General features: G+C 40.6%; 1 long non-coding RNA gene across 2 annotated transcripts in view; it reads right to left on the bottom strand.

Moving 5' to 3' along the window:
- The window catches only part of LOC105712637 (uncharacterized), an 86,261-nt gene that overhangs the window by 48,821 nt on the left and 13,556 nt on the right, over positions 1–23,884 (bottom strand). Inside the window, exon 1 of one of the 2 annotated variants that reach the window (XR_010341704.1) lies at positions 20,554–20,624. The exons of the other annotated variant lie outside the window; for it this stretch is intronic. This is a non-coding gene — a long non-coding RNA (uncharacterized LOC105712637). Of the gene's footprint in view, positions 1–20,553; positions 20,625–23,884 lie in introns of those variants that run through there. 2 annotated transcript variants of the gene reach the window in all.

The following is a 23,884-nucleotide window of genomic DNA, read 5'->3' as shown; positions in this document are numbered from 1 at the left end:
GATTAGCAGCTATTACTAACCCAGGTCAAAGACTTTTACCCATGCTAACCCAACACTGTTAGTGGAGACAAAAGTCATCAGTTAATCAGGTTGAAAATAGAGGGTTCAAAGTGGGGCACAATCTACTAATTTATTGATCATCACACATAAGCAGAGACAGTATTCACTGTACTTTGAAACACCAGACTGCACTCTTTCATCGGAATGATCCAGTGTATTTCATCCTTACCTTTTCCTTATTTTTCCATACTTTAACTAATTCATCTGAGCTTGGCAGATTAATTAATTAACCAGCAAATCTTTATTGAGGCACACCATTTGCAAAACTCTGGGCTAATCAGTTCAGGGCCCATGAAAATGAGTAAAGATATGGCTCCTGCCTTCACGAAATGTGAAATCTAGGTGGGGAAAGAAAACAGTCACATACGGAAGTTAAATCTTAGTTCATTAATTGGTTCATTCACTCATTGATTCATTCATCAAATACTTATTCAATACTTAGGTGCTAGAAGAAAAAAATAAGGCAAACATGGCCCCTACCTAACAGAGGCTACAATCTACCCAGGAAGAGAGTTGTTAAGCATTTAATTTTCATCTATAATTAATGTTATCCAGGACACCTATGTGATGCTTTCAGTACATTAATATTTTTTCCTAAGAAAGTCACATGTAAGTTGATGATCAAAGGATGTGCGCCAGTTAACCAGGTGAGGAGAAATATAACATTTTAGGTAAATAAAAAAACACATATTAAGAAACTATAATGGGAGAGAGCTTAGAACATTAGAACTAATTAAAAGGAGACAAGAGGGTCAAAACCACTGTGAAAGGGAGAACAGGTCAATACGCAAATGAAGAACTAGACAGGCGCCAGCCCTGTTAAGGATCTTATAGTAATAGCAATTAGAAGGCATTCAAGTGTTTTAAGGAGTATCATGATCACATTTGCATTCTATGAAGATTAGTCTGGCTGCCTGTGTTACGAATAAATTGGAGGTTGGCAAAAGCAACTTTAGCCTGTAAATACCTAGCAGCGAATGGCCAGGTCATACCAACAGCAACCACCTCACTGTCAGTACCACAGTCCTTTCCCAGCTCCTTCTGATGTTGTCAACCCCTTAGGTTAGAAGGAAGAGCGCTCCAGATACCCTAAAATCAAACTCAGATCATACTTTCCCAATTCCCAAACAACGCTATAAAAGGCAGTTGGGTTCCATAATTTAATGAATACTTCAGTTTAACTTTATGGTGACTTTGCTTTTCATTTTTGAGCAGTTTTATAATTAAGAGAGACCTACCATACTTCAAAAGATTCCCAGAAAAAGGCTATAAGATACCGAAAGAGTTTAAATATTAGTTCTATGGTATAGGCAAGAGAAGCTAAAGCTGCTTCAAAGTATCCTAAAGGCTTTTATGCAGATAATGAACTGACATCAAGAGCTATAGTTTCATGTTATTCATCAGGTCAAATTCTTGTCCAGGCTTGGGAAGTCAATGGAGACCCAAAGCATTGGAAGAGACAGGAAGAGATGGGATCCAGTACGAAGGTAGAGGAGGGAGCCTTGGAATGCATGAGCCACTGCTATTCCATACAGCGCCTATGTCCAAACTGGATAAAGATTCCTCTGTCTGTGGGTAGTAGCAGCGTGCCAGAACAGAGTTTTGGTAAACAGAAGACAAGCTGGATTTCAGCTCCCATACCCCTTGACTGGGCCTCCTTAGCTAGTGAACAATCTGTACAATATGCAGCAGCCCTGGCCTTAAAGAGAAGACAAAATGGCAATCTCTCTGAGATGAAGGCAAAATGAGTAGTCTATGCCACTCATAGACTACTGAATAGACTACTGAACATGCCACTCATAGACTACTCTGAACCACAGTGGTTCAGAGCAGGGACTCCGCAGCCACAACACAGTTTTGAATCCTGCTTTACTAGCTGTGTACCCATGGATAAGTTACTTGATCACTCTGTCCCTTGGTTTTTCCATCTATAAAATGGGAAAAATAATAGTACCTACCTCAAAAGGATGTTATAAGAATTGAGTTCATATTTGGTGCATAGTAATCATCATTTACTTAGGTGTTAATTAAATGAAATAAATAAAAAACTATAGAGTGAGTGGAATATTTTCTCTGTATTGGGCAAGACCACTTTGCGGTAGAGCAACCAAGCATGTAAAAAGCAATTTCTACAGAAAACTGAAAAAGGTTACAGGGCCATCTTAGAAAGAATGATGCCTCTAGTATAAAAGCTGATGCCACCTATGAATATCCCTAGTCTGAAAGCCTTCAGAGTCATCTCCCACTTTCCAAGATGTTCTGCCTTTAAGCTACTGTTTGCTCAGGAGATTCTTCAGTTCCAGCTGCTACAAGGAAAGCTGAACTCAGTAGGCAGTGAAAATACAGAGCAATATCACTGCTCCCCACCTCCCGAAGTCACCTGAATTCATGCTGAACACGGGAGAATGGTTCTGGCCTCCCCAGATGGTGAATAGATTCATGCTCCTTTTAAAAATGCTCATCTCACTCAAATATGTTTCTCAGCAGGAAGTGTCTACCTGCTGCTTGAATGCTCAGAGGATTAAGGGAAATTGTATGCACACACTAATGGCTACGTTTACTCAACAGTTATGGGACAAATGAATATTTTGACACAAAACACTTTCACCTTGCATTATCAATTCATTCATTCCCGTACAAAAGTGCATTCCCCATTAGAAGAAAAGACTACATTTCTCACTGATCTATCTTAACACTTAAGGAAGGCCAGGGCAATGAGAAACATACGTACCAATCACCTATTTAGGCTATTTGCATCTGCTTGCCAAAAAGCCTTATCTATAACACTAAGAGAGCTGTTAAAAAAAAAAAAAAAAAAAAAAAAAAGAGCTCTAGTTGCCAGTACAAGCTGCAATGACCTAAACCTTCTATGAGACATTAGTGACATTTGTAGCAGGGAACATCTGGTCTAGTAAATCACTAGATTACTGGGCCAGACTCAAGTCAATGCCACAGTCTGTGGCACTTCATTTCCACACTTGCATGGTCTTCTCTGTGAAAGGTGCCCTTATTTTTCATCTTCAAACTTAAGAAGTAGAATGAACTTCAGGAGTTAAGTATGATATAAACCATTTGAAGGATCTATATTTGTTAAAGTTCAATACAGAAAACAGAAACAGCTCTAAGTATTTTTGGGCAGGAAAAGATTTCATGCAGGGAATTTCAGAGTTTCCAAAATTAATGGAAAGGTTAAAGGAGCATGTTCTAAGATGAGCCTCCAGGAATGACTGCCAGAACAACAGAAAACTGGCCCACCTCTGGGGTGGCCACTGGAGATATAAATGCAGAATTGTACCCATGTGTAGCTGGAGTCCGAGAACTAGAGAGCAGAATTAAGATGACATTGCTGCCATGATGGCTTCTCAATACTCGGGAAGGTGGGGGTTAGACCCTGGAATACTGACATCAAACAACTCACATTTCCCCACCCTTGCTTATGAGTAAAAGCAGAAAAAGGACGTAGGAAAAGGGCTTCTACCTCCCTCCCACCTTGTATATCTTAGAACAAAAACATCTGTTGGAAGAATCTATTTTATATCCAGAGTCCTGTTTATAAAAAGGTGTTGGAAATATCATTTTTAGCTTTTTAACCTCTTCATAAAGGATAGTAAAATATAAGTTGAGTAAGGCAATCAGAAGAATTCACCACATGACTTCTCCAGTGTTCCCAAAATATATTCACTTCCCTTGTGCTAAAATATATGGAAATCTATTAGACAAGATTCCTTTGGATTAAGCCTTAACCTTTCCATAAGCCATAGAAATAATTCCTGAAATGAGTACAACTTTAAGCCATTAGCACCTTTGTGTGGATTAGTGGATTTAACCATTTACCAGAGACCAGGAAGTACCAAAGCAGCAGACCTCACACAGACAAAGAGGAGAGACCCAGAACCAGGGGAGAGTAAGTATGGGTGTAGGGAGGGGACAGGGATTAGGCACAAAAATTATGGTTCTCCTTTGCAATTAAAGATTAGGCTGATATGGCCCAAATGGCACTGTCTCACATAGGCACTTGGCATTTATCAGGATGAGGATGAGAGAAGACAATCTGTGTACCTTCATCACAGGACACTCCCTACCTAGACATGAACACAGATGCCCCACTCATACCCTCTCTTGAGGACTGAGGAGGCCCAAATGACATTCCCACAAAAACCTGGAATGGGTCCCAAGAATGGCAGTCAGTGCCAGCAGTTCCAAACTGTAGACCCACAGAATAAATCCATTCTCTGATATATTTTCTTTGCCCAGGCCAGGGACTATTTAGAAACTATAATTTGACTGTCTTTAGGTAGGACACACACTTTCCATTTCCAAACATGCTCTCACCTTTCTCTTATCTTTTTACCCAGCAGCATCCCACATCGACATGACCATCGTGGCCACTCCTGGTCTGTTCTTTCTCCTCCTTAAGGGAAGACTGAAGACTCAAGAGTCAATGAAAATAAATAAAATTATCAAGCCCAATGGGTAAGTAAGGGATCATCAGTGAGAGACAGAGCTAAAAGTAAGAAACAGAAAGGAGTGGATCAGAGCAGGAGGCTCGCCTCTGACTGTCACAAACACCATACAACACTCTTTGCTGTTGTAGACCAGGCAGCATGGTGCTGTATCATCTTGGCCTAGAGGCACAGAATCAATATGAGCACCTTGGATCCGGGAACGATCATTGCACACAGCAGGAAAGGAGAAGCTGGAGGTCCTGGGCCATTGCCAAGTAAGACTATTCAGCTCTTCTCTCACTTCCAACAAAAGAAGGGAGGAGCCTACCTTGGCAACTGGCCAGGATTCCTGTCTGGGAATTAGTCTTGCCTGATGGGTAAGGCATCCCAGGCCTGTTCATCTACCTGCCAGATATTAAATTGTTTACCAGGCTAGAGGAAAGCCCCATAGCAAGCCGTGGTAATTATCCAGGCTGACTGCTCTCTGCCTGGGCTCCTCTCAGAGGCTTATCCTAGTCCCCGGGAACTATAAACTAGTTAACAACTCAACTCTAATTAATAAATTCCTTAATGAAGATATAAATGCCTACATTTTTATCCTTTACGATGTACTTTGGGCTTTTTTCCCCGTTAAACAGCTTTACTAATGTCTCTGCTTCCTCCTTTATCAATTCCCACTTTCACATTTGTTTCTGGTCTCTAAATAACCGCCACTGACTGTCTTGGCTCTTTAAATCCATCTCTTTCAATGCCCCACTGCTATCTGCTCCGAATCTTTTAGGGTGTTTTGTGCGTTCCTTCCAAGCACCATTGCCAAACTGTGAGGAACAGAAAAACCTGCTGAGGTTTTCAAGTAGAAAGGGCAGAGGCTGTGTGACTATCTACATATATGGAAACAGAAGAAATGTCACGATATTTGAAAGAGGCAAGTGTGGTCATCATCTTTAAGAGAAAATACAAGAAAGGTGACTGGAAACCACTATTGTGTCTCATTGTTCTCTGCTGAGGGCAAGACTGTAGCTGCAGCCCTTAGACTAAAGGCATGGAGTGTCACAAAGGTCATACATAAATATCTGAAATTCCTTTTTATTTGTCAAACCTTAAAAGTTTATTTTAACTTAAAACATGTAAGTATACGTCTATTCACCACACTTTCTAATATTACGTAAAATTTCAAACCTATACAAAAATAAAGAGAATATCATGACCTCCATTTACCCATCTCCCAGTTTACTAAGAATCAACATGTGATCAAGTTTATTTTATCTGTTTACCCACCCAATTTTTCCCACCACTTTGGATTAACATAAAGCAAATTTCAAATATTTTATTATTTCATTACATCTTAATAAGAATTCTTATAAAATCCATAGCTGTATAGGTGGCCAACACCAACTTTCTCCAAAAAGGACTAAAACAACAAATAAACTCACTTCAAGTAGAATGTCTTAGGAAGAATACTGAAATTTAGCAAGGAAGTGATGCAAACCTTCTGAAACACAGAAACTTTGGATGGCAGCATAGAGAGAAAAACAAAGCACCCAGCCAAAACTTGGTCAGAACCAAGAACTCCCCATTGCAGTGAAAAGGTAAGTGGGAGATCCCCAGCAGTCCCCATGCCTAGAATCAACATGGCCGCATTGATCCAGAGAAGGAACCCATGCTGGGCCCCCACCTCCGAGTCCTTGGGACCCCAGTTGCTATGGCATAATGCCATTTTGAGAACAGAACCAATGCTAAAGTACATCCTGCCCTGAGGTCCAACACCCTGGCAACTTCACATTCCTAAGGTCCTGTCATCACCCTACCATGCCCCCACAAAGGCTACAATACCATGACCCCAGCTAGACCCAGTGGTACAACCATAATACTAGCACTTGAGCCCTCAAAGTGTGCAAGGCCCAAGAAACAGACACTCCAGCACAGTAGGGAAGTCACCCCCAAGACTGTGGGAACCAATATGCTCATACCCTGAGGATCTAAGGATGGACTCGTCTGGTAGCCCTTGTTCCTGGCAAAGCCATACCACTGCCTCCACAAACACTCTCATTCTAGGCCACTGAGGCACTTGCAGACATTGCTAACATTGATTATATCCAAAGAAATCACACAGAGACAGTCAGGCACGGTGGCTCATGCCTGTAATCCCAGCACCTTGGGTGGCCGAGGCAGGTGGATCATGAGGTCAGGAGTTCGAGACCAGCCTAGCCAACATAGTGAAACCCCATCTCTACAAAAAATACAAAACTAGCTGGACATGGTGGCACATCCCTGTAGTCCCAGCTACTCAGGAGGCTGAGGCAGAAGAATCGCTTGAACCCGGGAGGCGGAGGTTGTGGTGAGACGAGATCACACCACTGCACTCCAGCATGGGCAACAGAGCGAGACTCCAAAAAGGGAAGGGGAGGGGAGGGGAGGGGAGGGGAGGGGAGGGGAGGGAAGGGGAGGGAAGATCACACAGAGACTATACTACTGCACCATCCAGAACCAGAGCCAAATCACTCTACCCAACCGATACTATAGGTCACAACTACAGGAAAGTCTTTCCTTATGAAAGCTTCTCCATAAAATTGGAAGAGGCAACTGTCCCAACAGATGCACAGATATCAATGTCGGGACACAAGAAACATTTAAAAAGAAAGAAAAAAGACACCTTCAAAAGAACACAATAATTCTCCAGTAACAGACCCACAAATATATATCCTGGGCCATGGGCACACTTATTGGCTCAGAATAAATCTCTTTAAATAGTTTTATGGGCACATGATCGGAATAGCCATTTTTCAAAAGAAGACATACAAATGGCCAAGAGATATGAAAAAAAATGCTCATTACCACTAATCAGAGAAACACACATCAAAACCACAGTGAGATATCATCTCATCCCTGTTAGAATGGCTATTATCAAAAAAAAAAAAATGCTGATGAGAATGCAGAGAAAGGAAAACTCTTATACACTATAGATGGAAATGTGAGTTAGTACAGTCATTGAGGAAAACGATATGGAAGCTCCTCAAAAAACTCAAAGTAGAAGTATCACATAGCCCAGCAATCCCACGACTGGGTCTATATATCAAAAAATAGATCAGTATGATGAAGATATATCTGCACTACCACGTTTATTTCAGTACTGTACTCAATAGCCAAGACATGCAACCAACCTAAGTATTCATAAACAAACGAATGGATAAAGAAAATGTGGCATATATACACAGTGAAATACTATTCAGCCATAAAAAAGAATAAAATCCTGTAGCTCACAGCAATATGGATGAGCTGGAAGTGCGGGGCAGGGGGCATTATATTAGGTGAAATAAACCACATACAGAAAGACAAATACCAAATATTCTCACTCATATGTAGAAGCTGAAAAAGTTTACTACATAGAAGTATAAAGTAGAATCATCTTTACTAGATGTTGGGAAGGGAAGAGAGGTTGGGGAGTAGGGAGAGGTTGGCTATCAGATACACAATTACAGCTAGATAGGAGGAATAAGCCCTAGTGCTCCATAGCACTGTGGATGACTATCATTAACAACAATTTATTGTATGTTTTTCAAATAGCTAAAAGAGAATTTTGAATGCTCTCAGCACAAAAACATAAAAAAATGTTTGAGGGAAAGAATATGCTAATTATCCTGATTTGTACATGTACATAGTGTGTACATGTATCCAAGTATCACACTATACCCCACAAATATAATTATTATGTGTCAACTTAAAAAAATAGAAAATATAACCAAAGAAAGAATGATTGTAAGAACCAAGACTGATAGCCTCTAAGCATCAGTGTTAGTGAGTGGGCACTGGAGGTAGACATCCCATCTATTGAGGGCCTGAAGAGAACAAAAGGTTGAAGAAGAAGGAATTCACTCCTTTCTACTTTCTGCCTGTCTGCTTGAGCTGGGACGTTGGTCTTCGCTTGCCCCTGGACTGGGATTTATACCTGGCTTTTAGCTTTTGAGTCTCAGACTGAATGACAAGTCAACTTCCCTGGGTCTCCAGCTTGCAGGCAACAGATGGTGGGACTTAACCTCCATAATTACATGAGCCAGTCCTTGTAATACACACACACACACACACACACACACACACACACACACAATTTGTTCTATTTCTCTGAAGAACTTCAGCTAATAAACTAATACAATGTTGTGATAGGTCTGCTGGAATATATGACCTCTAACCAATTTTCTGTCCTCAGATATCGTGGGATTGTTGGCTAAATTCCTCATGTACTCTCAGGTCTGGAAGATAGTGCCACCTGATAACCAGCAGTTTATAAATTTCTGGGGATGTTATGGTGGGATCTAGGAGTTTCTGTGAATTTGAGGCAAAAGAGGGCCAGGATGAAAAGTCCCACTATTAAAGGATTTGCATTATTTTGAAGGCAAGGTTTTGTTTATTAAAAAATGCTTCCAGTTTGATGACTTGATTCACCACTAGTAAGTGATGCTCACAACCCCTCTTCCTCTAAAGCTGGGTTTTGTGAGGTTAGGATTAGGAAAGGCTTGCAATGACTGTGCAGTACCCTGGTGCCCTAACAGGTCTAGGTGGTGAAAGGGCACTCATAGTTTCTAAAGGCAGTCACTGGAAGCAAAGAAACCTCTGGCACATAAAGATCCTTCTGCTGATCTTAGTAAGAAAGGAAGCTTTCTATGTGGATTTTGCAGCTCAAAACCCACCTTGAAATCTTTAAAGGACACCAATAAGGCCCTGACAAAATGATTAACCACACTGCCCATCAACCTCTATCATAACATTATTTCTTTAAGTCCTAATTTTTAAAAATATCCTCAAAGATCCATTACTAAAATGCATCCATTGCATTTGTGTTGCAGAATGAGCAGCAGAAAATGGTATGGGCCAGGATAGGATTCAAGGACCGTTTAGGGGCAACAGGTAGAAGGGGTGTTAGTGGCAGCTGGAGATCAGATAGGTCCCCCAGATCAGAAAAGGCACTGAGCTGATTCTAGACAGTAAGACAAATTATCAGTGGATTGACTAGATCCTAAGGTCAAAGTCACAGTTAAGAAGATCATAGAGTTTAAGATCACAAAACTGGTGAATAGAAATCCAGCTGTGCTTCTCACTCGAAGAGGGTACCCTGGGATCACAACACAGCAATGTTTGCCAAAGGAAGGGTCAAAGCATTCAGGAAGTTCTTACTGCTGATTGAGGCAAAGTTCAATATTAACTTACATTAATTATCTGTGGTAGAAAAAAATGTGTCACCTCCTCCCATTGAATGTGGACATATAATGTAATATTATTCCCGTGATTAGTTTATATTATATGGCAAATATTTCCCACCCGAATATAAGTATCTCATGAGAATTTCTATATTTCATTTTCATCCCTACACCTTCTGATCGTAAGTTCCATGCCACTTTGGGGATTTCATGTTTGACTGAACTGCACAATAGCTGATATATGTGCATCCTAAGCAACCTCCTCCAGGAAGCCTTCTCTGACCGCTTTTCCCTGAAATTGGGCCAAGCACTCAACTGAGCAAAATGCACAGAATGTGCATTTTTTACAGTTTTTTGGTTTTGGCTTCCTTCTAACATTTCCTTTTAGCCTTGAATTTTTACTAAATAATTTCCTCCTGATTAAAACTTTTTTTCCTCATCTGGGAATTTGAAATCTCGGTGCTTACTATGACACCAATTTTTCCAAAGAGTTGAAATCACTTTAATGCCAGAACACAGTAAATTTGCAGCCATTTCAAGCAGCTGGTGGTCTTTTTTTTATAATATCATCAATGGGTACCATTAAATATTCTGAGAGGTGAATGTAAAATATAAAAGGTATAGGGTTTTTTTTTTTTAAATAAACTTTCAAAAAGAAAACCAGCAAAAAAAAAAAAAAAAAAACCTGCAAGTGATTACTTTGAACAAGGTTGGTCCAGACCCTTCTGATCAAGTCTGACTCGAAGGGGAGACAGACTTTGAGGCTCCTAGATGAGGAGGAGGCTAGCTTCTAGCCTGTGTGGCCATTCTTACTCCAGAAGGTCTTTGTCTCTCACTAGACCCCAGGGCACCAGATGAATTTCCAAGTTTAAACTGTTTCCATTGATTTAGCTCTCACTATTTTAAAAAGACATGGCATAAATTTCAAAAATATAACAAGGTTTTTAAAAAAAAAAAAAATACAAGGAATTTAAATGAGGGAAAAATAAATTGAGGAAATTTAGAATAAACTGAGGGTAAAGAGTAACATGCAACATACCTGACACAGAATCTCGCTAGAAATGAGCCACAGTATCTGGCTCTCAGCTTTCTAGCTACCAAAACTAAGAGAGAGACTCAATCACATAAAAGTAATCCATAGTGGCCTTACATTTGCTTTTTGTTTTTAAGAACACCTATTTCTGATGCTGCCATCTGAGAAGTTTATTTCTCTGGTCTTCACTGATCATTTGCATTCAAAATGTGAATGGTCAGTGAAGCAGCTTAGAGGGACAATCTGGTTTGAACATCTGCAAAACGCCCTATTTGCCCCCATTGACAGAGATACTTTTTAGGGTCATTTAACCCCCAAAATAAGTAAAGAGCAAAATTTGGGAAAGAAGACCCAAAGAGTGGTGATCAAAGGACATCAGACAGAAGAATAATCACTCAGTGATTCAAGACCAAAGAAATCATCAGTGAGTGCCAGATGGTAGAATCCAAGAATATGGAAAGAAACAGGCAGCAACTGTCAGGGAAGGCTTCAGCCTGGAGGAACAAAAGACTGTTGGAAAAGCAGAGAAGTTTTTCGAGTCACAGACAGACATTAAGAGGAAAAGATACAGTGCCAAGAAACAGAACAGAGAACCATCCAGAAATGTTCCCATGAGAGGGGCCTTAGGGATGTCAAATTTCTTACGACCGCCCCTTTCTTCAAAGATAAGGGAACTAATGCCGAGAGAGCACAAGCATCTGATCCCAAAGTCACACGGCCAATGTAGAGGTGACATCTGTGACTCTGTTTTCCACTTCTGATGATAGGAAACGAACAGACGTGTGGCCCTCCCCAAGCTAGTTAATGGCTGGCTTGGGTCAAGAAGCCAGAAATGTAAGGTGGATGAGAAATAAGAGTCATTTGGATAGAGCAAGGCTTACTATCTTTTTATTTAGACCTCTACTACTGCTGTGACATTTTTGTAAATAAGGTCATCAGTGACCTAAGATAATTATTGGGATTATTATAGTGCTCAACTTATGGAGTGCTTACTGTATACCAGTCACTCCCCTAAATATCCTCTCTGCAAGATCTCATCGAATCCTGCAACAATCCTAGGAAGCAGAAATTGTCTACGTATCACAGTCAAAAAAACAGCCTCAGCAAGGTTAAATGATTTCTTCACCATCACACAGTTAGTCGGGGGGGTGGGGGTGGAGACAAGATCTGGACCCAGGTCTGTTTGACTTTAAATGTGTGTTCATTCTTCAGCCTCAGAAAAATATTTAACCTTCCATTTAGTGGGTAAGAACAAAGGAAGTGTGTACATGTCTATTACCAGGATAGATTCATTCAGCTTTAGGACCTCCCTAGAGAATGGAAAATGCAGGACAGTACTGTATGATACAAGCGGCTCAGCAGCAAATACATTCAGGGTGCTGCCTGGAATTCCACTTCATGGCTCTCACTCAATATAAGAGAGGGACATTTGTAAACGTGCAAATACAATGCAATAAAGATAGTGCACGCATGAAATCTGATGCCTTCCTGCTCAGTCTGCAGCAGAAGGTCATTTGTGAAGCTGCCCAGAGTCCTGACCCAGGGCTTCACTCCCTGGATAAAAGCAGCCTGAGTGGTAAATGTGCTTGCCTTGAGCCAGTGCCCACTGCAGTTTCCCTGCTTGATGGCAGTTCTCATTGGACCTAGTACAGTTTTTATTTCACAAATCAGAGCTTAAACCTTCACAAGAGGATATCGATTTGTGCTGTCAATGCAGGAAGATTCCAGAGCTGGGAGCTGAGGGAGTCTGGCCCTTTTAATCAATATTTTCTTACTCATTAAAGCAGATGTCTGATTTAACTTTTGATTTTAAGCCAGACTCAGAGAATCAGTGTTCTGATGTAGTCTTTTGGGCAACAAAATCTGCCCACTGCATCAACATCCCTGTCTCTCTTTCTCTCTCTCTCTCTCTCTCTCTCTCCTTTTGTCTCTTCCTCTCTTTACTCTTCTGTATTTTCCATACTTGATGTTTGACACAGGCCCAGCAAATACCTACCTTCTGCTACTTTTGCCTAAGAGCAATCCAAAGGGTAGCCTTCAACCCGGAGCCAAAGCTACCAGGCCCCATGGTTCTATTATTCCTGTAATGGATGCATCATCCCAAGAAATAATTTCTGCCTTCATAGGCTGCTTAAGTCATTGTACTCAGATGGAAACCTCTCAAGACTTAAAGATTTGTGCAGATAAAGAGCAGCGAAGATCAACAAACTTGTCAAAGGATGATTCATAAGAGTCATAGTCCAAATGCCTCCCTGGGAGTGATTTTAATCTAACATTCCTCTCAATCCTCCTGCTCATTTAGGCAGCACTGCATGGTGCAAAGAACACAGGATTTACAGAAGTGCAGACCTCATTTGGAACTCCAGGTCAGCCACTCACTAGCAGTGGGACTTAGGGTGAATAATTGTACTATAGACTAATTTTCTTCATCTGTAAAATAGAGAAAATAGTCACTGTCTCATGAGGTTCGTATGGAAATTGAGTTAGATAAAATAAAGTGCTTCTCAGGTTCGTTTCCCAGCCAACGCAGGAACTCATTTAAAATAAAATAATAAAAATAGAAAAGAGAACGTGATTCGTAATCACATAATTGTGTTTCAGAATCACTCGTAATCTCATCACCAGTAGCCCATAGTAGATTCTCAATAACTGTTAGTTTCTTTTTTTGTCTTTTTCTCAATCTCATCTCTCTTTCACAGCACCTCCACTCAGTCTTTTTCCTTCCTGTTTCTCCATTTTCTGCCCCTTTGCTATTGATATATCTTAGGCTCTTTTTCTCACCATCCTCTTTAACTGGACTTAAAACCACAGACTGTCAGCACCAGAAGAATCTAAGAGTGTCTGCACTTTAAGATAAATAGCATGCCCTGGACCACAGCTACTCAGCAGCAGAGTCACAGAGCACTCAGTCCTCCTGACTCCCAGGGTCTCACAGTCTAGTCTCTCTCTCTCTTTCAGAGTTTTAATTCTTGAAGGTGGTAGCTCTCACAGTTTCAGTACATTTCCCAGAGGAAAACCCAAAGTACACCGTTTGTCTCGCTAATTCTAGAAATAAAAATAATACAGCTCTCATTTAAAAGTTTGATATGATGGCGTATTCATTTCAGTTAAGCTGTCTCAAATTTTTTTTTTTTTTTTTTTGCAACTCTGAGCTATGGAGTATCTTTTTTCTCCCACTTAATATCATTGGTGGACTGAAGTCAGTACATACTGGCTCATGAGAGCGAATTGTTAGCATGTCTTTCCAATTCTGCAGTCAGTGATATCACATTGGTAACCTGAAATTGGCAGTGGTGGGAATATTTACATCACAGAAATTGGCAACCACTATAAATAGGCTTTATCCCCCAGATAACCAGGAACCAGCAGTTGAACACTTGCCAGCACACCATTGCATAAGTTTTCCACACATTTTTTTGTTTGTTTATATACATACACAGAGGGCCAGGAGGGAAGGAAAACGAGAGAGAGGCAGTCATTTCATGACTATAACACTGATCTCTAAGCAGTCCTGTTTTGCTTTAAGAAATGTTTAAGTTTACTTTTACAATAATGATATCCTACAGAAGCCTATAAGCTTTGCCCTGTGTGTACAAGATAATGAATTTAGGCCTTTAGAAATCCGTCACCCGCTGGTCATGACAAAGACTCTATTAACACTCAGTCATGTAAATTTGCTCTGCCTCGGCTCTTTAGAAGATGAAGGTGTCTGCTGGACCATGCATATACCTGCATCAGTTTTATCCTATTGATTTTAGTGAGAGTATAAGATTGTGAAGATTTAAGTCTTTAAGAATCTCTGTGAGTTGCTATTGGCATCATTGAGCATTTCATTGTTCGTATCTACATTCAAATAAAGCTCATTTCCTCCAAATATAATATCTGCTAGTAGCCAAGAGGCCATGCAGTAGGCTCTGAAGCCAGACTGCCTGGGATTGATCCCAGCTCCCCTGCTTACTAGGACATTCCTCAATCTCTCTGTCCCTTGTAAAATGGGGATAATAACAGTACCTACCTCCCCAAGTTATTATGAGGATTAAATAATAATTAGTAATAGATATCAAGTACTTAACACAGTAGCTGCTGGCACACAAGAAGCATTCAGTAAATGTTAACTGTTAAGAAAGACGGAAAGTTTATCACAAGGTTAGATATTCAAGCACCAGATTTTAGCTCTAGGTTGGGATGAGGCTTGGAAAATCCCTTAAGGGAAAAGTTTGGCATATTGCTACTGGAAGGCTGTGTCAGTTCTCCCAGCTGTCAGGGGCTCCCAGAAGCTCTGTGATGGGAGGTCCTTCTGTCTTCCCTTCTATCCTTTTGAACAACTCAGGGATCTTCCAAACCACAGCAGTTGGAGAGTACAGCCGAGCCCCGTCTACTTATCTGAGTCAGGAGTTCATAACCTTAGTCCCCAGGGCAGACATGAAGGTGGTATTTATACACAGATCCCACCAGAGGCTGTGGCAACTGTAGATGGCCTATGGATTAGGCACAATTCCTGCATGGGCGCCTCACCTCCGCCTTATGTTGGCCCTCGCAGCAGGAAAGGGGTGAGATTCACAATAGTAAAGGAATTAACCTCTATGATATTCATCAGGCTATTCCTCAATATTCTAATTCTTCCCCTTCTAAGTACACAGAGGATCGCGCTTCCTTTTCTTGTTCCTTGTTAGGCAAGTTCGTATGTCTTATTTTGGCCAATAAAATATGAACAGCAGTGATACGTGTCTCCTTCAACCTTCAAGAGCCAGTGAGGGATTTGCCTGCTTCCTTCTACCTACTGCAGTGACTGGAGATGTTCTATATAAGGTTTCATCAGTTTTTATCCCTGCGAGTGAATAACCTGAGAAGAGCCCCCAGATTACCCATAATAAACACACAGTATAAACAAAAGAAAACTTTGCTGTTTTAAGCAACCGAGACCTTGGGGTTGTTTGTTCCCACACAAAGCCTATCCCATCCTGACTGATATAACTTTAATTCTACTCTAATTTATACTAAAAATATCAATAAGATATTTGCTAACTTCTGTCCTTTATTATTGGTGGCAAATAACTTATAATGTACCTCATATCAAATCTCAAAAAGTTAAAAATCAGATTTACAGAAACAATAATATTTATAAGATTCATGTTAAAAGTTTTTCTATAAATTTCATTTATTTAGCAAGTTAATTTATCTTTATTTTCTTTATTCTTTATTAAAGTGATTCATTTAACCTTGAAAGTCCTTTTCTGTTAAAGACTCATGCCTGAAGGAAATCAAACAGAAATCCTCCAAAAGCCTAACAAAGTAGACCTCTGTAGAGGAAATTCAATGGCAGAGGAGTGGCTACATCAGCAATTCCTGTGACCTTTCCCTGGAAACTTCCCCCTTCCCCTGAAGGGGTATTTATCTCCTAATACCACTACTCCAGTCTCCACAAATATAGTGCCTCCCCAACTGGATTCTTATTCCACCTACATTTTCTTCTTTTTCTCAGCAGAACTGAAACAAATTGGCATTTATCAAAAATAACTTTTCTTAAGGAAGACAGAAAAGGTGAAAATAAATAGAATATAAATATGTTAATAGAAAATACAACAAAATAATTCATGCAGTTAAAACCAAAACTGCTCAGAGGGTCACCATGATAACTTGCCTTTGGCTCCAGTTTGGCTGGCACCGTCTGCAGGCACCTTGCTTGAACTTCTTCCCTTCTTGTTTCTGGCCTCCATATGGTAAGAGGCATCTTGTCACTTACTACATGACCACAGTCTAACTAAACATCTTTCTCCAATCAAGGACCAGTGCCAGAATCATTTTCCTTAAATCAAATGTCTTCAGCCCTGTAACATTCTCCCTTTCAGTCTCAATTATTCTGATTTAAGGACACCACATGTATGATTCATTCTCAGGAGAAGAGGGAGAGACATCCTAATCCCCACTGCTGGAGCTAGCTTCCCCAAGGTCAAGTTAATAGCTTTGTCCATTTCTATAACTTACCTCGTCACCAGCACAGTACACTCAAACACACATACGTGGGCACACCACATATGCTCACAATACTAAGGAAAGTAATCCTATCTAATCGATACAATTTCCAACATTGAATCTATATATATATATATATATAGGGGCTATATTTTCACATAGTGTATCAGTTAAGGATATGAGCTTTGTGCAAATCAACACAGCTTTAAGTTTCAACTCCAGAATGTTGTAGCTGGAGATCCAAAAGCAATATTTAATTTGCTAACATATGCTTCTTCAAGTGTAGAATAAGAATAATAGTAGTACCTACCTGGTAAGATTAATGTGGAATAATTCACATAAAGTGAGATAATTAATGTAAAGCAGTTAGGCTAGTGCCTGGAACATAAGAAGTACCCCATAACTTAGCCAGTAGTGGCAGTGTGGTGGTGGTTATGGTGGTACTAGTGATGGTGGTGATGGTCATGATGGTAATCCTAGCAATATTATCTGAAATTGTCTTATTTCCCATTACCCTTATATTTCTATTATAGCTCCCATAGTTCTTTAGCTTTTTTCCTACTGAATGCCCAACAGAGTGATTTTTAAGTTCTTTAGAAATTCAAAACACTTTAGTAATTATCACCTATTCTGAAATATCACCCACATTATCACCAAGACATTGTGCATTCCCCAGTGCTTCAGAGTTATTCAGATTTGCTGATCTAACAGTGATGCCATCCTGGCACCTTCAAATAAAAGGCTTCCCTTATTTCCTGCCAAACCACAACATCTACTTGCTTGAAACTCATCCAGATTCAGTCGTGTTTTTGGAAACACATAAGTGCCCCCAAGAGAATTCAAACATTTAGCAATGTACTGAGCAATTAAACTTTGATAGCCTATTTTAGAAACAGAAAAAGGAAAGGAGAGGAGTCATAGAGAGGGAAAGAGAGAAAAGGGAGGTAAATGTAAGTGGCTCAGCTGGGTTTGGGGGAAAGAGGAATGTGTCTACTCATTATGTGCTTCCCTTTGGAAGGAAGTCAAATGCTTTCATTGAAAAGCACACAGAAAGCTTTAATGATTTAGTACACAGGCAAACTCATAGATTAAGGCAAAGAAGGCCCCAATGTAAACAGATGCAATCAGATATTATGTATCTCAGCTGCCATAAATCTAGTCTGGTCTGGTTTCAAGAAGCAGGCAGTGTGACAACTTTTGGGGTCTTCCTGACCTGAAAGCTCTAATTAGAAGAGCATGTCTCCTATTTGGTCCTTTTCCACTATTCTTTTGGGGAATTATTCTACTATTCTTATTCTAATAGAGAAGTCTTTGAATAAGGAGTTGGACTCAGCTTCCTCTTTGATGATTGGCTCGTCCTCTAGAGATTCCTACCTCTGGTGCAGAAACAAGGGCCCTAAAAAAATAGCCTTCAGTCTTCTCTACTATATCTGAAGTAACTGTGGCAGGTCAAATATCCAAACCAAGCAGTCTTTTGAGGCAACACATATCTATTGGTCATCTGCTAAGTGCAGACACCCATGGTAGGCACTGTGGAAATACAAGGCCTATGAAGTCCAGTGTCTGCCTTTCAAATGCTCACAGTCCAGCCACTTAAGGGGAGAAAAATTCTCCACTCCATGCTACCAGGGTCACCTCAGGATTTTACACTAGGCACAGCCCATTCTAGCCCACACTGATTTATATCTCCTTCTTAGGAACTAGAAAGGACTTTTCCAGTTTCATTAGACACTAGGATAAAGGGAATAAGCCTAGCCATATCTTACAGATAAACCAACCATTTAAATAAAAGACTTTAGAAGAGGTGACTCAAGTAGCAAGATACAGAATCCCAAGGTCAATAGCTCAACACAGCAAAAACCATTTGCTGAGAGGAAATAATTGCCAATGGTAGTGTTCTTTCATCAAAGTATCTTGTGCTTAGAAGAAAGAAGAGTTTACCAGAACTCCATCTGGGATCCAAGTAGGGCACAGAGAAGAAAGATGCACTAAACTGTGGAACTCCCATTACTACACTTCAGAAAGATCCCCGAATCCCCCCATGGGTTAAATAAGAGAAGAACAGACAGAAAATTTTAATTCCTTTAGTTCAGAAGGCTCTTAAGATTAGAGGACATGAAAGAGTCACTTCTGAAAATTTGCCCAGTAATTCACCCTGATAGTAACCCATAACTCCCCAAGAAATATTTATATGTAATATACCTGTAAATTCTGAAACCATTTGAAACTGAGTTTTATTATATCACTTTGGGCATCTTTCCAATGTACTAAGATAATCCCCAGAATTCTAATAAAACCCGAGACTTCCAGGTAAATCCACAGAAGGGGCCTGGAAGTGTATTCTAAACCAGTTGGATGTCTGTTGATCAATCATCATCATTAGCTTAACTAACTAGAAAACTAATTGGTAGTAACCAAACAAGCACATCATGATCTTTGAGTTTACACTGAAATTCTTCAGGGTCACTAATGAGAGCTAACTGTTCTCACACTGCCATAAAGAGACTACCTTCCTTTATGGGTAATTCATAAAGGAAAGAGGTTTAATTGACTCACAGTTCTGCATGGCTGGGGAAGCCTCAGGAAACTTACAATCATGGCAGCAGTCAAAAAGGAAGCAAGGACCTTTTCACATGGCAGCAGGAAAGAAAAGCAAGTGAAGGAAAAACTAGCCAAACACTTATAAAACTATCAGATCTCATGAGAACAGACTCACTATTATGAGAATAGCATGGGGCAAATTTCCCCGTGATCCAATCACCCCCCACCAGGTTCCTCCCTCAACACCTGGGGATCACAAGTCAAGATTTGGGTGGGGACACAAAGCCAAACCGTATCAAATGTTAATTGAATATTTACCATGTGTCAGAAGCAAATTGTGGCAAAGTGAAATTAAGTAAATTACAATCAGTCACACAGCTAGTAAGCCTGAACAGGTTTTAAAACTGGCTGGAAAGCAGGCCAAACAGGAAGACCTGGCTACAGAACTTTCATGCTAACCATGTGCTCTAGTCTACACCCTTCACAAAACAAATGGCCTGCTTAGAATGCCACCTTATGTTCTTATCCAGCATTTTCTTTTACTGTAAGAGAGTCCACTACCATCTAGTTAAGGATTAAAATCTTTTTTATCAAGCCTCCAGTCAGGATATTTTTCCCTTTTAAAATTTTGTGAAAATATGGCAATAACACACAAGAATCTGACTTACTTCTTCCATTGTCATAAAGCCATGGCTTTTAACTATGTCTACACAGCAGAACCATTTGGGAGTGTCTTTTTAAAGATGAATGATGTCCAGAAAATTAACTCAGAGATTCTGATTAAAATGACTCATGGGTGGAGCCTAAGAATCAATATCTTTAAAAACATTTTCCAGCTGGGCGCGGTGGCTCAAGCCTGTAATCCCAGCACTTTGGGAGGCCGAGGCGGTTGGATCACGAGGTCAAGAGATCGAGACCATCCCGGTCAACATGGTGAAACCCCGTCTCTACTAAATATACAAAAAATTAGCTGGGCATAGTGGTGCGTGCCTGTAATCCCAGCTACTCAGGAGGCTGAGGCAGGAGAAATGCTTGAACCCAGGAGGCGGAGGTTGCGGTGAGCCGAGATCGCGCCATTGCACTCCAGCCTGGGTAACAAGAGCGAAACTCCGTCTCAAAAAAAAAAAAAAAAAAAAAAAACATTTTCCAGGGAGTCTTAATGCTCAGTTAGGATTAGGAACTGCTTTACATTGCAAGATAGAAAACCCATGCTCCTCTGAGCAGGGAGGAATCTATATTCCCTTGCTAAGGCTGGCATAACAAAACACCACAGCCACGTTGCTTAAGTAACAGAAATTTGTTTTCTCACAGTTGTGGAAGTTAGAAGTCCAAGATTACAGTCTTGCTTCTTCTCTCAGTCACTCTTCCGTGCATGCACCTCCCTCCTACTATAAAGATACCAGTTGTATTGGATTAGTGCCCCACCTGAGCAGCCTCATTTTAACTTAATCACCTCCCTTTTAAGACCCTATCTCCAAATGCAATTACGTTCAGAGGTGCAGGGTATTGAGACTTGGGCATGTTAATTTGGAAGGAGGGGGACAAATTCAGTCCATAAAAAAAAAATCATAAACTCTTTTTCCTTCTAATAATTTCTCTTCACCTCTTCTCCCACGTTAAATCCAGTCGATTCAACACCCTGCTGCCAGATGAATCTGCTCAGATTATATTATTCCTCTACCCTAAATTATCCATAATTCCCGCTGCATGAAAAATAATGTTCTAAATCCATCACCTGATCAAACAGGCTCTTAACTCTGTAGCCCAAGTTTACCATTCAGCTTCATATTCATTTTCCCTGCTAGGTGACCTACCCCTCCTGCTTAACTGGTCCTCCTCAGGAAACTCCTGTTTCTTCTTATTCTGGGATGCAAAACAATCCAGTTTTGGCTAACCCTACTCCTCAACTCATCAGGTGGTGGTGGTTGGGGGTGCAGGGGGCGGGGGAGGGTTGACTACTCATTTTCTTTCCTTCTCTTTTGACTTTATTCAGGTATAATTGGCAAGTTAAAATTGCATTTATTTAAGGTAAACAACTAGTTGTTTTGATATACGTTTACATGGTAAAATAATCATCATTATGAGCTAACTGGAATACTCATCACTGCAGATTGATTGATTGACTATGTTAAGGAAGGCTTAATAGCTATCCTCCTAGCAAATTTAAATACAATATAATATTGTTAACTATAGTCACAGTGCTGTATCTTAGGGCTCCAGAACTCATTCATGATCTTGTGCAACTGAAACTTTGTACCCTTTGATCAACATCTCCCATTTCCTTCTCCCTTCACCACACTTCTTTCTTTTGCCAAGATCTTCCCTGAAGAGACTTTGAATTTCCCAAAGATGTGACTGTAACAGTTACTTTTTTCTTTGGCTCAGAATTCCTCCAGACTTTGACTCCTTTAGGTCCCCTTGAACACCTGCACTCATTGTCTCTCCTTTGCACGGAGCTCCCTCTTCCAGTACAATGCCTATATGCATTTGGAGGTCCAACCTCAGACTGCTAACTCCAGCTTTCAGCCATTCTCCCTCTAAGAACAGCCATGTCAGCCCTGCCTCACACACCCATCAGAGAAGGCTCTGTGTGGGCAGGGCACTTCATCTGTTGTGTTCACTTAGGTGTCTCAAGAGCCTAGAACAGTGCCTAACACATTGTGGGCACATGGTAAATATTTGTTGAGTGAATGAATGCATGACTGGCACATCCATCACAACCTGACTGAGGATGAGGAATCATTCTCACTTTGTAAAGTAAATTCACCTGTATTGGGGGAAGGCCCTTATTTCCACTTAAACCTGTCTATCACGTAATGGGTTATTTAACACAGTCGTAACAACTAGAATCCTGATTAATACTACAAAGCATTTGTATTACCCTTTGTACTTTTCAATGCATTGTCCCATTTATTATCTCAGTCCATCCTCATAATGATCTCATTTCCCTATTACAGATAAAAAAATGAGGCAGAAAGGTAGCAGCATTTAATCAAAGTCACACAGCTGGTTGAGCACAGAGGTGGGATCAGAACTGGGGCCCTGTATGTAGTCCTGGGCTCTCCTGGTGCTGCTACTGCTGGGCTGGCACCATGCCCTGTCAGACGCCATGGGGCATACATCACCATCAACACTCACAAACCTGTTTATTGCACCTGAAGGGATTGTGCAGGATGTCCATGAGTTTTATTCAGGAAAGAAATAATGCTTAGATAGCAGGTGCTTTCATTCACTATGTACATTTGGGGTATTCACAGATTCCTACCAAATCAGGATAAGAGAAAAAAGCTTTTACTAGTTAAAATTATAACTTCCCCTTAAGGAGAGAAAAGAAAAAAATGAGGAGTGACTACTCAACACCCCTTGATGTACAAAGGTGGACCTAATGGTGAGTTGAGAAGAAGGCTAGCAAGAGCCCAGTTATTGTGTCAGGAATCTGAAATCAACTTAGCTGGGTAGTTCTGGCTCAGGGAGTCTCCTGAGGCTGCAGTCATCTGAAGGCCCAACTGGGGCTAAAGAATCTACTTCCAAGTTCACTCACTAGTTTCTGCCATGCCTCTGGTTCTCACTGGCCAGAGGTCTGAGTTCCCAGCCACATAGTCCTGTCCATGAGGCTGTTCACAACATGCAACCAACCTCCCCCAGACTTGAGGCAGGGACAGATGAGGGTGAGGTGCCTAGGAGAAAATGTAAAGTGGCCCTTATAAGACCTCCTCTGGCTCAATTCTTGAGAGAGAGTGTTCAAGACAACGCCACAGTGTTTTTTACAAGCTCATTTTGGAAAGGACACACCACCTCTTTTACCATATGGTAATATGAGATGATTGCACAAGGGTGTGAATTACAGGAGCAGGGGATTATTGGGGGTCATCCTGGATGCTGGCTACCACAGAAGTTATTCAGCTTTCAGGCCACACGCATGCAAGTTCTCCTGTAGATTATGTTTCTTTCTAAAATCCCAACTGGATTCCATCAGACAGGTGTGGGTTACCAGGAATACAGCTAAATGGGCTCTGTCTTTGCAACAGCATTCTCAGTAAAATCATTTTAACAAATGTCTGTGAGGCAAGTTCTTCCTTAATTAATTGATGTAGGAAGCAAATGATGTGGCAGTATACCAAGGAGTTAAGGGTTTGAAGTCAATCATCCGCATTTGAATCCTGCTTCTGCTGATTACTAGCTGTGGGACCTCGGTCAAGTCGCTCCCCTTCTCGAACTTTGCCTTCATATCTAGAAAACTGCTAGCTCCTAAGGAACTGAGAAATATGGCCCAATTCATTCATCCCTTTAAGAGGCATTTTCAAGTACCTGGCTCATCATCAGTGCTGAATTAAATGCTTGTTAAATCCACATCTAAATCTAATCTTATCGTCAAGGGTCTTCCTCAAATATTACAGGAGGATATTAGGAATTACAACTGAAAAGCTTTCACATACTCTGTAAAATGTTTTTCCTTATTCTATTACCGCCTTTTAGTCAAATTGCTTAATTGTGCTAGGAATGTCTCCTCATCTGTAAGCTGTAAATAATTAACCATAAGTAAAATTAAATATGCGGCTCATGGAGGAACAAGCAAAGCGATTTGAGAGTGTGGAGGAAGAAGGTATTGAAATGGTGAAGACTGCAGGACATTTTATTTT

This window comes from Aotus nancymaae, unplaced genomic scaffold (assembly GCF_030222135.1).
Source record: "Aotus nancymaae isolate 86718 unplaced genomic scaffold, 86718_ANA_hifiasm-v0.15.2.pri h1tg000010l, whole genome shotgun sequence".
Classification (NCBI taxonomy): Eukaryota; Metazoa; Chordata; class Mammalia; order Primates; family Aotidae; genus Aotus; species Aotus nancymaae.
This window is presented reverse-complemented; position numbering and strand designations above follow the sequence as displayed.